Source organism: Eschrichtius robustus, chromosome 8 (genome assembly GCF_028021215.1).
Source record: "Eschrichtius robustus isolate mEscRob2 chromosome 8, mEscRob2.pri, whole genome shotgun sequence".
NCBI classification, from domain to species: Eukaryota; Metazoa; Chordata; class Mammalia; order Artiodactyla; family Eschrichtiidae; genus Eschrichtius; species Eschrichtius robustus.
The window spans coordinates 87,842,486-87,847,711 of NC_090831.1; the positions used below are offsets into that span (position 1 = coordinate 87,842,486).

General features: G+C 39.8%; 1 non-coding gene across 1 annotated transcript; it reads left to right on the plus strand.

Moving 5' to 3' along the window:
- Positions 1-1,021: 1,021 nt before the first annotated feature.
- On the plus strand, positions 1,022-1,128 carry LOC137768970 (U6 spliceosomal RNA). Its single transcript, XR_011074889.1, has one exon. It is a non-coding gene; the product is annotated as a U6 spliceosomal RNA (small nuclear RNA).
- Positions 1,129-5,226: the final 4,098 nt, after the last annotated feature.

The window sequence follows — 5,226 nt, forward strand, 5'->3', positions numbered from 1 at the left end:
TAGGAATAAACCTACCTAAGGAGACAAAAGACCTGTATGCAGAAAACTCTAAGACACTGATGAAAGAAATTAAAGATGATACAAACAGATGGAGAGATACACCATGTTCTTGGATTGGAAGAATCAACATTGTGAAAATGACTCTACTACCCAAAGCAATCTACAGATTCAGTGCAATCCCTATCAAACTACCCATGGCATTTTTCACAAAACTAGAACAAAAAATTTCACAATTTGTATGGAAACACAAAAGACCCTGAACAGCCAAAGCAGTCTTGAGAAAGAAAAATGGAGCTGGAGGAATCAGGCTCCCTGACTTCAGACTATACTACAAAGCTACAGTAATCAAGACAGTATGGTACTGGCACAAAAACAGAAATATAGATCAATGGAACAAGATAGAAAGCCCAGAGGTAAACCCATGCACATATGGTTACCTTATTCTTGATAAAGGAGGCAGGAATATACAATGGAGAAAAGGCAGCCTCTTCAATAAGTGGTGCTGGGAAAACTGGACAGCTACATGTAAAAGAATGAAATGAGAACACTCCCTAACACCATACACAACAGTAAACTCAAAATAGATTAAAGACCTAAATGTAAGGCCAGACACTATAAAACTCTTAGAGGAAAACATAGGCAGAACACTCTATGACATAAATCACAGCAAGATCCTTTTTGACCCACCTCCTAGAGAAATGGAAATAAAAACAAAAATAAACAAATGGGACCTAATGAAACTTAAAAGCTTTTGCACAGCAAAGGAAAACATAAGATGAAAAGACAGCCCTCAGAATGGGATAAAATATTTGCAAATGAAGCAACTGACAAAGGATTAATCTCCAAAATTTACAAGCAGCTCATTCAGCTCAATATCAAAAAACAAACAACCCAATCCAAAAATGGGCAGAACACCTAAATAGACATTTCTCCAAAGAAGATATACAGATTGCCAACAAACACATGAAAGGATGCTGAACATCACTAATCACTAGAGAAATGCAAATCAAAACTACAATGAGTGCTCACTTCGGCAGCACATATACTAAAATTGGAACCATACAGAGAAGATTAGCATGGCTCCTGCCCAAGGATGACACGCAAATTCGTGAAGCATTCCATATTTAAAAAAAAAAAAAAAACTACAATGAAATATCATCTCACACCATCTCAGAATGGCCATGATCAAAAAATCTACAAACAATAAATGCTGGAGAGGGTGTGGAGAAAAGGAAACCCTCTTGCACTGTTGGTGGGAATGTAAATTGATACAGCCACTGTGGAGAACAGTATGGAGGTTCCTTAAAAAACTAAAAATAGAACTACCATACGACCCAGCAATCCCACTACTGGGCATATACCCTGAGAGAACCATAATTGAAAAAGAGTCATGTACCAAAATGTTCATTGCAGCTCTATTTACAATAGCCAGGACATGGAAGCAACCTAAGTGTCCATCAACAGATGAATGGATAAAGAAGATGTGGCACATATATGCAATGGAATATTACTCAGCCATAAAAAGAAATGAAATTGAGTTATTTGTAGTGAGGTGCATGGACCTAGAGACTGTCATACAGAGTGAAGTAAGTCAGAAAGAGAAAAATAAATACCATATGCTAACACAGATATATGGAATCTAAAAAAAACAAATTCTGAAGAACCTAAGGGCAGTACAGAAATAAAGATGCAGACATAGAGAATGGACTTGAGGACATGGGGAGGGGGAAGGGTAAGCTGGGACAAAGTGAGAGAGTGGCACGGACCCTCATATACTAACAAATGTAAAATAGATAGCTAGTGGGAAGCAGCCGCATAGCACAGGGAGATCAGCTCGGCACTTTGTGACCACCTAAAGGGGTGGGATAGGGAGGGTGGGAGGGAGACACAAGAGGGAGGAGATATGGGGATATATGTATAGCTGATTCACTTTGTTATAAAGCAGAAACTAACACACCACTGTAAAGCAATTATACTCCAATAAAGATGTTAAAAAAAAAAAAAATTGGTGTCCCTCTCAAGCAAATGATGACCCTTCCAACCTAGAGGTGAGTCTTCAAACTTCAAAAGAAGGCTTGAGACTGTAGTCTCAGGCTGCAGATAGGGAACAAGACTTCTCAGCACATCCAGAGTACCTTCATCATGACCATAGTCATGGTGGTTGGTGGTTGAGAATCAGCATTGCTCTTACTGTTTGAAATCCAAATATTTAGGCAATTATGGTGGCCTGACCTGAGCCCAGGTGGGTATTTGATGCTCAGACCCTACGTTGAATATACTTGAAACAATCAGGAGGGGGAATGGGCCAGAACTTGAGTTCTTTGGCCATCTGCTAGTCAAAGTTGGGGAAACAAACTTCCAACACAAAATCCATCCGGCAAAAGTAAGGCTGATGCTGTGGGACCAAGCCAATGACAGAAGCCAAGTATAACAGGGATGAAACTGGAATTTAAAATCGCAAAATTAAGCCCACTGAGCTAAAGCACCCACAGCGACTCTTTGCCAGTTGCCCTCATGGGCAGGTCATACTGGCTTAAAGGTACAGATTTGGCTGACATCGTTTTTCTCAGAGAAGAAATTAAAACTATACCATTGTTTTGATTTATTTTCCTTTTTTCCCACAAATTGAAGAATCTCAGTGGTTAGAAGATGAAACTTTGGCCCCATGCCAAATGGTAATAGTAATCCTAATGTGGAGGTAGCATTTGGAGCTACGGCTCCTGCACACACCACCCCCCAGCTTCTTTGCAGGTTACCTACTTGTAGTGTCTACAAAACAAACGTAAATGAGATGGAAACCCGACATCTTAATGCACACCACTCACACATTTCCAAGAATTTGTATTGCACTGACTCCCTTCCATCCAAGTATCATCATCTTTTTTTTTTCCTGTAATAATGGAATTACAGTGGTGAAGGAAATAGAATACTATCAGAGTGATGCATGAAACCTCTAGTTTATTCTTCTGTGGCTAAGAGGAAAGAGCTTTAGTGTTCAGCCTTCTGACCAATGTGCTTCCTAGACTTGAATGAGTGAAGTAAACAAGGAACTACAGCTACCTTTAGATTAAAATGTGGAAGGTGGGAAGGATTGTATAGGATAGAGATAAAGGAAGAAAGGCACCTCGGCAAATTCTATTTTTCCCAAAAAAGGATCCAGAAAACAAAGCCCATATTTTTATTGTAAACTATTACTGGGTACCCGAATCTTAAAATTCTTAGGACTCACGAGGCAAGAACCACAAGATATTAATAAGCTAAAAGAAAGCAGGGCAGGGTGGAACCATCCTGAGACTCAATCACAAACATTAGTGTCCGTTTCCCTACCCGGAAGCGTCTGTTTGGTTGGTATGAAATCAAATTCTTTTAGTCTGGCCACAAGCTAAGCTAACAGAAAAAACATTTCCTTCGGCCCCAGCTCTCTGCTTCATCCCAGTGCTTGTGTTTCCCACTCAGGGCCAAACTCAGGGGCGAGACTTCTCCTTGCACCACATGAAGGAAGCAGTGTTGAAAGCAAAGCATTTGATTTTAAGAGAGGAAGGCCTGTTCTCAAGGCCTAAACATTTAGCTCTAAAACGTGTAAACCATGTCATGGAATTCTGGCTGTGGTGTGTGTCAAGCTAAGAAAACAACATGCCATCTCACCACTCTACCTAACACGGAGATACAGAGAGGCTGAGACAGATAAACACATATATGTGTAGTTAGTTATGATATTAAAATATGGGAGCTGCTGGGAAAACTTTGCTGCTGAAAAATTAGAGCTGCCATTGTATAAAAACTGCCTAAATATTGGCTTGATATCATCATCAGTTAAGCAGTGGTGATAAAAATGTGTTCCTGGGAATGTATAAAGATAAAGGAATATCTTGTTTTTCCATGAGACATGTTTCTGAAAATGTGTGAAGTAGATTTTCGTAAATGAAACCGTATTAGGCATGCCCCTATTTTAAAAGTTTTTTATAGCACTTATCACCTTCTACCATGGTCTATAATTTACTTACCTGTTGCATTTATTGTTCATTGACTCTCCGTCCTACTGTAACATGTAGATCTTTGTATATGGTGGCAGCCGCTGCTGTGACTGCTGGCCCAGGACTCAGCTAAGGCTTCAGCCCCAAGGTTTCCTCCTCCACATCTGCAGCTGTCTCCTCTCTACCGCTCCACCTCAGGCCTAGGGTGCTAACTCTAACACTTCATTATCCTAAAGGTGTTACAGGGCTGTTTGGTTCCCAAACAGGGAAGAGGTTCTCCCTTTTACCAACTCCACCCCACAACTGCAACCCCTACTTGGTGCCCACACAGACTTGCCCTGATTTACTATTTCACCCTTAAAATTCCTCAACAACTAATTCTTACTGGGCACCTACTCTGTGCCAGGCACTGTCCTGGGTGCTTGGGATACAAACACAGACAAAAACTCCTGAATTAATTCAACTAACATTTCTTCAGTGTCCTTTGAAATTGATCCCTTATTCAATGCCTCTCTATAAATGTACCCTATTTATCTACATTTAGAATAAATGTCACTTTGAAATCTCAACCTGACACCAATTTTGGATGGTTGCCTTTAAGACACGCAGGCAATAAGGGCCTATAATACTCCAGATCTCTGGGGTTTATATTAAAGTATCTTACTTTACACTTACTACAAATTTAGGTGCTCCCCTCCCCTAGGGCCCTGGGAAAAGGATCATTGAGTGCAAATGTCACAGCTTCCACAAATCCCATTGTTATTTCAATGAGACTCCTTACACTCCCAAAGTAACCAAAAAGCCACATTGAATTATTACAGAATTCTGAAATAAATCTTTTAATCCTTTCAGAAATTTCTGTCAATCTGCTACCATCTGACCGTACTGGTCCATGACCCACCCCTGTGGAAACTCTTGCCCAGGCAAAGCATTGGAGGTTTTTAGTTGGAGTGTAATTAGTGTGCCAAGTCATAATAACTATCATGAAAATATTAGAAAAAGTCAGTATGATGAAGAGCATTCCCTTGTCTCTTTCTTGAAATTCTTCTCCAGCTTAACCCAATTGCCTAAGTCACTTAGAGGCCTTTAAACAAAATGAAATCCTAATGATGTCTCTTCCATGAATAATTAATTGTTCATGTACAGTCTTCTCAACAAAATCCATTCTCATTAGATTAAAGGTTTCCTCAAGATATGTGAGTGCATTATGGGCATTTTTACCTCCTTCTTGTATCTTTCTTTTTTTTGTCCA